Genomic DNA, 13,259 nt, shown 5'->3' with positions numbered 1-13,259 from the left:
TACCATATGGTGAATGTGAAACACACTCACTGTCTCATAAACCTTCATTATTTTAAACCAGCTTGAAGGCAATTGAAATAGCAATTCTCAGTATTTTTATAGCGACTTACATGTTCAAAGTGCAGTGCAAGTATTAATCTCCACAACGCCCATGGGAGGGATGGAGGAAGGTCAGAGTTATTAACCCCATTATACAAATGGGGAAGCAAAAAACACACACAGGTGAAGTGGCATGCCTATGGTTACGTAGCAAATTGGTGGCAGAGGATGTAAAAATGTATAATCTACATTTGATGTTAATATAAATGTCTATCATTGTTACAAAATGGAGACTTGCCCGCAGCTACCATTGCAACAGAGTGAAAAATTCTTAGAAACTAGGAAAGTTAAACATGTACACACCTCATTGATCAGGGTCTTATTTTATACATTGTGCTGTACTGAGTGTAGTCTGGGACGTGTTTCCTGTTGATCAGCCAAAGGAAGTGCTATGGGAGCAGGAGAAGAGCTAACACCTCCTCATGCCTTCTCAGCACTGGCAGAGTAAGAAGGCAAAACTACACCTCGTGTAGTTCCTCAACCAGGCAGAGAATTGAACCAATATGTGCTGGCTTGCCATATCAAAACCTCTCTGTTGACTGCATCAGTTTCTACGCAATGTAATTATGCATTTAATTTTGTTTCCTGGTGCTTGTGTTTGCAAGTGTAACCCACACTTACACTCTGTAGCATTTTGTCTCCCTCTAGTGCCTGGACCATGTAGAGGTTTATAAATCTGCACATCTTTTGTGTTAACAGAACTGGATCTTCTAGTTTAGGCAGTAGAGGCTCAAGGTTTAAGATTTTGTGATCTGGGTTTGATCCATGATTAGGGTTGCCAATTTTGGTTGGATGTATTCCTGGAGGTTTCATCACATAACATAATTTTTAATTAAAGATGAATCTTTAATTCCTGGAGACTCCAGGATAATCCTGGGGGCTTGGCAACCTTAACCCTGCTGCTGGTGACCTCTGCGCATTGCATTATACAAAACTAACTTTCCAAATGTAAACTGATGCTAGGCATTCTTTTGGTGAATATTACTCCCCCATCCTCTATCTCTTGCACCACTTTCCATTAGTTGTACACAGTCAAATCCAAAAATGGATCCTCTTCCTTTGGCCATGTACATATCCCTAATGTTCAGTTTCCATGAACACTCAGGTGATAGTTTTTTACTTGCACAAATGCTCTCAGAATGTGAGTTTTAAGCAGACATCATTAACGTGATGTGAGTTTTTTTTTAGGGGCTGGGATATGGCATCCTAACTAGATTCTGTGGATTTATGAGAGGCTAAAATATTGTGTTTTACTAGCATATTAGCTCTTCAGTCCTGAACAAGGAGATTTTAATTTTCTAGTCTTTATGAAAAGCAAAATGTTGAAAAGGTAATTGCCAAGCTCAGCAAGGGAGCAGATATAATTTCATATTCTATTTTTTGGTTCCTTGTCATAATAAATAAAACGATCTCATAAAATCTCTTTGCAGCTAAAAGCACACAGACTGCTTTAAAGAAAAATTCTCTTGATTCTGCTTGTGAGGTCTGTATTTTGTACTTAATTCTGTTGTGGATGTTCTGTCTATATTTATATTTGGGACTGTAAAGAATTCAGCAGATTGTAGGGAAATGGATGTCAGAAATTATCAAGGTCATTAGAAGCTAATTATTTACAGAACTGTTTTGTTTGGCTTTAGTATATTAATAAATAATCCTTTTGCTTAGTTTTTATTCCATCCATTATGAATTTCTTTGTCGGCTATGCTAAGTCCTTCAGAGTTTTACTCCCGTCCTGATGGACGGTAAATCATGTGTGAGCGCACCTCCAAATGCATGTTAAATAGATGCACATTAAATTCAGTGATTCCCTATCCCTATTCCCTAATCTCTCTGCAAAAATCTCCATGGATGCTGTTGTAGTACTGCAGGTCAGACGCTAATTAAAACTGCACTCATCATAAAACATTTGCACTTCAAATCTTCAACTGACTTCGCTGCACCATGTACTTTAAGTACACGTTCTTCCAAAATGAGGAATTTAGTGGTAATTTATCTTGGTCTTCTGATTGCTATAGCCCTCAGTAAAATGCATTGCCACTAGGAAGCTGGACCTAAGTCTGATGGAAAAGTTTTTTGATGTAATAGGCAAATGGTGACAAAAAGCTTGTTTACCTTTGGCTAGAAATTCGCTTCAGACTTATATTTTGGCCACTTAAACTCTATAGAACATCTGCATCTTAGCACATTTGTCAATTTATTATTTTAACATTTTTTAAACTGTTGGCATGGGTCAGGCTCATTTCTTTGATCTAAAAATGAAGTGCTCCATATTCCATTATCAATTTTCTGATCCACAAAATCTACTTATTTAGGTTTTTTTAAATTGCTACTCATAGGTCATTAAACACCTAAACTTTTTGCTGATTCCAAGAGTGACACTATGTTTAACTTTGCTGTCTTATTCTGATTTTTAAATTTCACAATTTGTCCAGAAGAAAAATATTTTTCATTGATCATCCTTTTATCCCAGGATCTCAAAGTACTTCAACATTAAAATTTACAGTGCTGTGTCCCATGTTACTTTGGGGAACTCCTCAAATCAAACTGAGATGCTGTAATGAGGACATAGCTATGCGCTTTGTCTGATGATGTCTATATTGTGTGAATATTCCCATAGCACTGACCAAACTGTCCAAAAGACTGTCCCAGTGTTCACAGGGCTTGGTGTAAAATCTGGGACAGATGGGCAGAGGTTGTCATCTTTGTTTGCCTGAAGTTTTGGTTAGGAAGCTTGAAGGAGTAATCCCAGGATATTATACAACAGCCCCATTTTACAGATGAAGAAACTGAGGCATAGGCTAGGTGCTAAAGGTGACATAATGACCTAGCGGCAGCTCTGGGAATAGAACGCATAATTTCTGATCTTTTTGGTCCTGTGCTGTAATCATGTTCTCTCTAGATTACATGACTTTAAACACCAAAAATTGCACTGAAATACACCGTGGAAGCCATTGGACTGGAATTCATATGGCAAAATAAGACTATGCAATGATTAAAGCAGATCAAGGGAGGAGGGGGACATTACCAACTTCAGTGATTGCTGTCACAGGCTTTGATGTTCTATGGGGCTGCATTAGCTTGTTGGGACAGGACACAGCAAGGGGGAGAGGATGGGGACAAGGAGGGGCAAATGCATCCAAACGGGATGCACGTTTCTAAGTCATCTCCTAGCCTGTCAAGCAAGTGTGTGTGTATGGGGGGAATGCAGATTACTGATTCTTCCCATCCTATCACCTGCACTGGGAAAGGATGAAAAGTTTGTATTGATGTAAAAACAAATAAAGTTGGGAGCTCCAGAGGATCCATTCTCAGAACCTTCTGAAATATCCAATGCAATTTAAAAGATTTAGAGACATTTCAAACATAACATTTGAGACACAATGTATCTCCTGGATATCTGCTGTTTTCCCCCCAGCTTCCTGGAAGGTGGTGGTAGCTTGGAGTGTTGTCTCCCTCTTGTCACTCTCCCTCTCCAAAGGGCAAGGTCTAGGAGATTTTTGGCTGAGATACCATTTCTTCTGCCATCCGGTGGTGATGCTGCTGCTCCACCTACTGGTGAGAATGTTGGCAGCGCTAGACACACCTCAGCTCCAGGTGCTGCTCCAACTTCAGAATCTGCTGCCTGGTGTCTCCTCCAGGAGAGGAAGGGGAGTTCTGGGAAGAAGGGGTTGCCCAAACCAAAGAAAGGAGAATGCTCTCAGCACAGGGAAGGGAGTAGTCCTTCCCCATCCTCCCCCATCCTCCCTCTGTTTTTTATCCCTGGAACAGTGCGTTTTTACTACTGAGACTTACAGACACATGGTCTGTCTCCCACTGGCAGCCAATCATAAAGTTCCAGTTGCTGAGGAGTGATACGACATGCCTTCAGAAGTCCTACCAGCTCTGTGGTCACTGAGGGGAATTTTGTATTTACTAATGGTGCACACTATGGGTACCTGGAATGGCACAACAATCGGGGCGGGGGCGGGGTATGGAACTTGGAAGCCCCTGCTTCAGAAGCACAGCTTCTTGCCAATTGAACTAAAGGTGAATCTCCCCAGTATGGGGTCTATGATACAAAGCTGAGCAATTTTTATTCCTTTCAGCAGAGAGCAGTTGTACACATGTAGACACCAATCAATTCCATGAATCCTTGTCCAGTCCAGGGTAGGGTTACCATATTTGAACATTCAAAAAAGAGGACACTCCATGGGGGGGAGGGGGTATTTGCTCATGCCCCCCTGCCCCAACTCCACCCCATCCCTGCCCCTTCCCCGCCCCCATTCCAACCACTTCCCCAAAGTCCCCGCCCCAACTCCGCCCCCTCCCTGACCCATTGGACCCCTTCCCCAAACCCCTGCCTTGGCCCTATTTCACGGCACAAGCGCTGGGAGTGAGGTGGAAAATGTAAGCACTCTCTTGAGTGATCAACATTCACTCTTTTTCTTGAATGATCAACTCTTCTTTGGGGAAAAATAATAATGGCAAAATCCCGGATGTTTTTGGATATTTAATAATTTCTCCTGGATGGCGATTTAAGAACCAAAAAACCGGACATGTCTGGGAAAATACAGACGTATGGTAACCCTAGTCCAGGGAGACATTGTGTGGTGACACTACGTAGAACAGGCTGTGTTTGGGTAGTCTAAAAGAGCAAGCAAGATCTACAAAGACCTGTTCTGTATCCAGATGCTTGAATTGAGAATCATTGTTTGTATTCACTACAACAGAATGCTGTCTTGTCTTTTCACTACCGCCTGGAGTACTAGAATATACACCTCTGTTAGCCAGTTCATTCCAATACATCTGAGGTTTTGTATGTAAAGAAACAGGATTGGGGTTAATGGAAGTTCAAATAAGTGAAGAGTTGAAATGAAGACTCTATTATACAAAATCCTGCCTTACCCAACTAGTTGTTGCATTCATGTTTTTCTGTTGTAAGGCAGCTTTTAGCGAATTTTGCAGATACTTAAGCACCACCCTTTATCAAGTAAGACACATTTGTTCTCATCTACTTCTCAGCAAAAGTCTTCATTGTACAATAATTCAGATACAGTAGCGTATAGATTGCTCCGATAGCAAACAAGATTTCTTTGCCTTTGATGATAAGCGAAATCCAAGGGGAAAAGCTGACTCACATGCTCATGCTGTAACCTCCTTTTCAATATTTTTTTGCTACACTAGCAAAAAAGCAAATAATTTCCCCAGACAGTAAAAACTAAGAGGCAATACAGGAAAAACTCTCTGACCAGCAAAGGCATTTAATAAATCTCTAAATATTATTTAGGCTAAAGAGTACAGTTTCAAACACTCGTGGTTCTTTTAAAGATAGTTTTTTCCAAACAGGAAAACATCAGAGAATATATTTTGCACTGAAAATCATTTCCTGTAGTTGGGGGGTAGCGCTGGGGATATATACCTCCTTCTGTACTTTTATTATTTTGTGACAAGATGAACCTTCATAAAATTAGGATCACTTTTCAAGGTAATGGTCTTATTCTGACCATAGGGTAACAAATTCTTAGGCAGAATGTCTAAATGTCATAACTGAGCTGAGCAAATAATTTATAGCAAGTAATACACTCATTGAATTTAGCCTCTTACTGATCACAGAATATTTGTTTCTGTACGACCAATCAGAAACTGTTTACAGGGAGCATTTGAGATTCCAGTTGTGGAGGTTAGTGTGACTGGCTACATATCACAAGGTAGTGTTTCTCGAAAGTGCAACTCTTATAATCGGGCGGAGAGCTCAAAGAAACATTGAAGCTCCGAATCTTTTAGGAAGAAGTAGCAAATGAAAAAGTTTAGGAATTTTGGGAACTTCAATCTGTTTCTTTTTTTGAGTTGCCAACAGCCGTGCCTGACGAGCTAATCCCCAGCAAACTTAGGCTGCCATTAAAACTTACTGACTGGGGCTTAGAGTTGAATTGTCACTTGTAACAGTCATGCAAAGTAATTGTGGGTGCCAATCTGTGTATGGAGACCTGGCTCATTTAATTGCTGGGGGTTTGGGCTTATTGCTGTGTTAGTAAGCAGTGTCCTGTGTTAAATAAAGCATATTCCCAATTATCTGAATGGTATGGGGGGACACCGATTTTTATTTTGATGATCAAGAGTTCAGAAAATCATGAGAGCTGGAACGGGAGCGCAGGGAGCCCTCTGAAGCCCCATTGTCCTGTCCCTGCTCACTCACTCCTGTGACAGGGCCAGGACAGTAGCTGCTGCGGGAGCCATTCAGTTGCGGAGTGGTCTCCCCAGTGGCCAGGGCTCTCTTCTGTATTATCCAAACCTCTGCTTATCCAAATCCATTCTTTGTCTCCCAGTATCCAGAAAATATGGTATACTAATTACCTGGGGCTACTGGGGTCTTGCTGAGAGCATAATCTGAAGACAGGGAGGTGTACTTGTGGGTGTAATTTGGCCTGCAAATCTCTCTATCTCTCTCTGATAATGATGCAAAAGAAGGAAAGAAACCTGGCTGAATTTACTGTGCTGGTAGGTAGTTAAACACCTGTCTACTTGTAAACTGCGAACATATGATACAGAAAATGGGGCAATAAATGGGGACTCCCATTATCCCTTTTTTCCAAAGCAGGTCTTGGAATAATCTGTGCGTGGGAAGAGGTGGGGTTTATATGCAGAAATCACTGTAGTCTCAGTGAACATGTACACACAAACATGCAGACTCCTTGGGTATACCACATAATGCCTCTCTCTAGGTGAAAGCATCTGAGTGGCCTAAATCAGGATAGCTGAGTTAAGCAAGCCCTCAGGAGGTAGTTTGGTCAGGAGATCCTTTATTTTAAGATGCATTAGCAGCCTATTCAGGCTTAGTTTAGTCAGGCTTTAGAATATGTCCAGTTTATACTAGCAGTATTGCCACCCCCATATATCAAAAATCATGAGATTTTTTTTAAAAGTGGGGTCCTTTTATTTGCTGTCTGGTTTTTGAGTCTTTAGAGTTCATGGTTTCCAGATTTTCTCTGCATCCATGAGAGCTAGATCTTTCCTTTCCTTTCCTTTCCTTTCCTTTCCTTTCCTTTCCTTTCCTTTCCTTTCCTTTCCTTGTTAAACAAACACTGAGTTCTCAAGCAGCCTTTTTCTTATATTAGCTATCTGTAAATTTCAATTATCCATGGAAATATTTTTCATTGGTTTATGTGTGCATTGTAAAAGCAATGCTTTTACCAGCCTTTACTTCTAATCCTTCCAACCCTAATGACAGCCTTACATACTTCTGCATAGTAACTGCCAGAATTTGGTAGTTGACATTATTTTAAAATGCAGCTTTTTCCTCCCCAAAAGGCTTATCAGTCCTGCTAGCTTTTTACTAGTGGCTTTCCAGCAAAGCTGACCTTTGCATAAATGTCTGTCAATGTAATGGCATTCCAAACAGAGCTGCTATTAATAATTCAAAGCGGGAGGGTCAATGTGTGATGGGGCATTGCCTCTTTGTTCGAAAGCATATCATTTTGCCACTTTAACTAGAGGAGAAATTTAAAAACAAAAATAGAAATGTGCTGAATTATTAAAATATGTGTTCAGTGGTCAGAGTTCAGTAACAACCCAGCAACTGACAGACCTAGGATAATCTGAACCCCCACATTAGAGCTCATCCTGATCTCTAATTGTTAGAGATTGGCTTAAACACTAACTAATTCAATTTAATATCCCTTCCAAAATTTTGTTACCAATAATTATGATGATTGGATATTCTTGCTATCCATATACATGTCCAATCCCTTTTTGAATCCTGTTAAGCTCTTGACCTCAATGACTTAATGTGGCAGAGTTCCCCACTCTAATATGCAGTCGGTGAGTTTTATCAGTTTTGAGTTTGCCACCTTTTAAGTTCCTGGAATGTCCCTTTGTTCTTGCTCTTTGAAATCCATTTTGGCCTTTCTAGTTTTTGTTGCAAAACTCCTGCCTTAACTTATGCTTCTGTCTATTGCTTTCACTAAGCTCAGATTTCCAAATTTTAAAGGATCTCTGTTTGGCTGAATCTCCTCTTGAAACTTGCCTTTTAACCATATTAGTTTACTCTTTAACTTTCTGGTTCCATTTTGTTCAGTGGTACACATGCCTCCTGATGTTTTATTATTACTTTTGTTGGTTTTTCTACTTTAAGTAGCATCCATTCCATTGATGCTTTTACTCCCTTTACTTTTAACTTTTAGGACCTTTTGAACTAAGTTGGGAGTAGGGTGACCATATTTCCCAAAGGGAAAATGGGACACCATGCAGGGCTAACCCAAGCCCCCCGACTGGGCTGGCCCTCTCCATCTCCCTCAGGGGGCTGGCCTGAGCCGGCCCCTCCTATAGCCCGCCCCCACCCCCGAGGCTGGGGTTGCTGGAAATCTGGCTGCCCTCCATGCAAGGCTGGGGTCGCTGGAACCCTGCCTGTCCCCTGCAAGAGGTTGTCGCTGATTGCTGGAACCCTGCCTGCTCCCCCCTCCACCTCCCATACGAGTCCTGCCTCCCCTTCTCCACAAGGGGCTGACTTCAAAAGCATTGCTTAGATGCTGAAATTTGAGCAACTGCTTACATTCTTTGCTGGTGTTTTCTTAATGTTAAATGTCACTCTTAACCAATTTGAAAATAAAATGGACATAGGGAAGTCAAATTGGTTAAAACGTAATTTTATATAACTATATCACCTCTGTAACAAAATGTGGATTTTTTTGCTAGAAATGCATAGCCTAGTGACTACAACATGTGGATTCTGTTTACTAAAATTTTATTCTAAAACTATATTTTTGATTTCCTTTCATTGGTATCCATTTTTATTTCAAGTTACTACCACCTCAAATTTTGATTAATTTTCTTTGGTGTTGTAATGATAAAAACATGGTCCACTTTAACAGAAAGTGATTTCTCCTGTGTGTGGTATGGGATGGCAGTGGCTACTTCCTAGTTAACATTACAAGCTAGCTTTGAGTTAGACTGATATAGTTGCTTATTTTAAATCACACTGGATGTGTGGTGTAAGCCAGGTCAAGGGATAGGAAGGCTGTATTTAGACTTTGAACTCTATTTTTAATTAATTTTTGTAAAGGAAGTGAGATATATAAAAAAATTGTCTACATAGACTAAAACAAAGAGAAGTCCGGTGACACCTTAAAGACTAACCAATTTATTTGGGCATAAGGTTTCGTGGGTAAAAAACCCACTTCTTTAGATGCATGGAGTGAAAATTACAGATACAGGTATAAATATACTGGCACATGAAGAGAAGGGAGTTACCTTACAAGTGGAGAACCAGTGCTGACAAGGCCAATTCAGTCAGGGTTGATATGGTGGATTGACACCTGCTCAGTTATTGGGAGTAGACCACATCCACCCTGACTGAATTGGTAGATGTGCAGGTGAATAGTGTGGCTGATAGTGTGGCTGATGTGATTAGGTCCTGTGATGGTGTCCCCTGAACAGATATGTGGATACAGTTGGCAACGGGCTTTGTTGCAAGGATAGGTTCCTAGGTTAGTGTTTTTGTTGTGTGGTGTATGGGGTTGCTGGTGAGTATTTGCCTCAGGTTGGGGGGCTGTCTGTAAGCAAGGACTGGCCTGTCTACCAAGATATTTGAGTGAGGGATCGTCCTTCAGGATAGGTTGTAGATCCTTGATGATGCACTGGAGAGGTTTAGTTGGGGGCTGAAAGTGACAGCTAGTGGCATTCTGTTATTATCTTTATTGGGCCTGTAGTAGGTGACTTCTGGGTACTCTTCTGGCTCTGTCAATCTGTTTCTTCACTTCAGCAGGTGAGATCTTGTGGGTGTTTGTCTCTGTCTGAGGGGTTGGAGCAAATGTGGTTGTATTGTAGAGCTTGGCTGTAGACAATGGATCGTGTGGTGTGTCCTGGATGAAAGCTGGAGGCATGCAGGTAAGTATAGCGGTCAGTAAGTTTCCTATATAGGGTGGTGGTTATGTGACCATCGCTTATTAGCACCATAGTGTCCAGGAAGTGGATCTCTTGTGTGGACTGGTCCAGGCTGAGGTTGATGGTGGGATGGAAATTGTTGAAATCATGGTGGAATTCCTCAAGGGCTTCTTTTCCATGGGTCCAGATGATGAAGATGTCATCAGTGTAGCGCAAGTAGAGTAGGGGCATTAGGGGACTAGAGCTGAGGAAGCGTTGTTCTAAGTCAGCCATAAAAATAAAAATGGTCCACTTTAACAGAAAGTGATTTCTCCTGTGTAATATATATATATATAGCATAAAAATGTTGGCATACTGTGGGGCCATGCGGGTACCCATAGCAGTGCCACTGATTTGAAGGTATACATTGTCCCCAAATGTGAGGGGTGAGGACAAAGTTCAGCCACCAGGTTTGCCGTGACATTATCGGGGATACTGTTCCTGATGGCTTGTAGCCTATCTTTGTGTGGAATGTTGGTGTAGAGGGCTTCTACATCCATAGTGGCTAGAATGGTGTTTCAGGAGGCAAAGAGGGTTTTCCTCAGGAAATTGTAACAAGACAACCGTTGAACATACACTGGAAAAAAAGCAGATGGTTATAATAATACCAACATGTGCTTTATTTGCCCATGGAAAATGGAAAGGAAATTGTAAAAGCTTTGGGGGAGAAAAGTCCAAGTACTGTTGTTATGACAGTGGGACTGGACCCATAGTAGTAACCGTGTTTTGCTATTTTTTCCGCAGTCATATTTGTGCTGAGGAAAGCCCGAGGTACTTGCCTCAATGACTGGTTGCACAATATCCCCAAAAGGGATGGAGAGAGCTGATTAATTATAACCGGCAGGCTTTTTAACTGTTTCAATGGCCTGGCAATAGATATCATTGTATCATTTCCCAAAACACAATGAATTGCTACACATTAAAAATGGTTAATTTAATCTATACTATATCCCTGTCGAGCCATAAAGTCCAACCATAAATTATTCTGTGGCTCCCATAATCCAGTATGTGCAAAAACATAAAGTCTATTTATCATTTCTACCATGACTGTCAACAATTGACAAAAAGAAAAGGAAATTGGGTTACTTGCAAAAGTTTTAAAAGCTAAGAATTTTCCTGAGGAAGGGAGGGAAGAGGGGGAATAAGGGTTTTCTTCATCTAGGATAAAAAATAGCAGTTCTACTTCTATGACTATTAACATACTAGGCGAGCAACCTTCAATTAATAATCCTCATGACTGATAAGTGAGCAACAAAACATTCTATACATATGCTGAATATTTTAATTTACTGAAGGGTTTTTACTTCTGCTTTTGCTTCTACTCTTCCCCCGCCATAGTTTGCAAGTTAGAGGGGTGGTGAGCAGGGCTTTGTTTTGTTTTAATGGTGTTTACTAATTCACTTTTAACACTTCTATATGAGACATAACCTTGTTCAAAGAGATGTTGAATTCTGTAACAGCAGGATGTACCCAGTGGGGATACCTTTTTCAAAGGTATAATTTAATTGTTAAATAAAAAAGCCAATTGATATTAGTTACGTGTTTGGCTTCAGAGTTCAAAATCCATTGTTTAGATTTAAAATAAGATATTAGCACTTCAAAATTGTAATTGCTCAGTTTTATATTTTTTTGTGTTTTAAGACTGGAGTCCATAGGCAACAAATCTTAATTCCCATTTAGCCAAATCTTTGGTTAAAAGCAAAATTAGCTGTTTGTTTCTTTTTACAGGCGAACCAGTTTAGCAGAAAATGGCAAAGGGGAAAAAACACTTCTCTTTGTACACATGTTGGCTACTGGCCAAAGAGTCCAAGTGACATCTTTGCTTTTTACTGTCTCCTGTCAAGTTTTCAACTTGGAATCAAAGCTTGCACGGGACTCTTAACTTAAAGGCACAATAGCAATTAATGACTTAATACCTTTTACTTTTAAATTATTTGGTAAATTACTTAACTTGTTAATATAAAAGTATTATTTATCTTTACAATTGCATGTTAAAAATAAAAATAATCTCTTTGATTATTAAGGTACTCTAATTTTTAGTGGAATCTTTTGAGGCCAGTTCATTTTATGCATACGTTTCACGTACACCTCCCTCTTTAAATGGGTTTTATAAACAGGTAGTGTCCATTTAGGTTCTAAAACCCTTTCACAATTACACAAATGTATTGCACCTACTTAAGTATTTTTTCTTAAAATCTGAATTAATTTGGTTTAATTAATTGGCCTCTTCCTTTCCCCTCCTTTTAATGTATGCTCATGTGATTGCAAGGACATGCACATTCCACTCTAGGAAGTGGGAAGATGTGCACTGATCAAGTCAGTATGCCTGTTAATAGAAGCATTCTATGGCAAATTCAAATTTCCAAATCATTTAGTTGGGTAGTGTGGCGGGGTGGTCACCTAAGAGAGGGCTGTAGCTGGAGGAAAGCTAGGCTGATTGGGGGAAGTAGTCACAGGTGGGGCCATGCCCCAATCAGCCCACAGCTGGCCCTATAAGAGGGCTGTTAGCCAGGAGCTGAGACAGACACTCTCTCTAGCTACATGGAGAGAGGAGGACCTGGCTGCCTGGGAAACTGGGGAAGGACAGAGGGAGCTGGGGAACTCCAGCCTAGCAGAGCCCCAGGCTGCAGGCCGAGGCCCACAAAAGGGTACTAAGGCTGCAGAGGAGCAGCCCAGACCTAGACAGAGGCAGCTGGTCCGACCCCACCTTGCCGATGATGTGTGGTACAGACTGCAGTCTGCCCCAGGGAGTGGGGGCTAGACGATGACTGACAGTAGCCACTGAGGCAGGGGGGGGATTGGGGGTTCCCCTGGGAGGGGAGATCCAGACTGAGGGGGTACTGCCAGGGGGCAGAACCCTAATCTAGAAGGGCACCAGGGTCCGGGAGGGGGCACGTGGCCAGTATCAGGCGAGACACTGACCGGCAGAGGGCACTCCTGTCTGAAAAGAGTGAATTCCCTGGACAATAAGCAGAAGGCACCGCAGCAGTGAGTCGTCGCCCTGCGACACGTAGCATTAATTTTTACCTGCTTTTTAGCCAAGAGCCAGTCATATCTTTTCATTCAATGTAACATTTGTTAAAAGCACACTGTTTTTTTCTTTTTAAACTAATAGTTTTGTTTAGAATAGGATTAACATTACATTTTCTTTTTAGGAGTTTTGTCTGGATCTGCCATCAGGCTGACTTGGTTTTTATTCCAAGCTGGTAGTTTCTCCAGATAATCTTTTTAAATTTAGGTTGTCCTCAGTTTCTCCTTCACTG

The 13,259-nt window shown here is 41.0% G+C and overlaps 1 long non-coding RNA gene across 1 annotated transcript in view; it reads left to right on the top strand.

The window, feature by feature from the left end:
• The first annotated feature begins 12,910 nt into the window (after positions 1 to 12,910).
• Positions 12,911 to 13,259, top strand: part of LOC311526643 — a 64,775-nt gene continuing 64,426 nt past the window's right edge. The window contains exon 1 of the long non-coding RNA XR_014713078.1: positions 12,911 to 13,006. This is a non-coding gene — a long non-coding RNA (uncharacterized lncRNA). The remainder of the gene's footprint in view (positions 13,007 to 13,259) is intronic.

This window comes from Lepidochelys olivacea (genome assembly GCF_965140295.1).
Source record: "Lepidochelys olivacea isolate rLepOli2 genome assembly, chromosome: 9".
NCBI lineage: Eukaryota > Metazoa > Chordata > Testudines > Cheloniidae > Lepidochelys > Lepidochelys olivacea.
The sequence above is the reverse complement of the archived record's forward strand: the minus strand, read 5'-3'. Positions and strand labels throughout refer to the sequence as shown.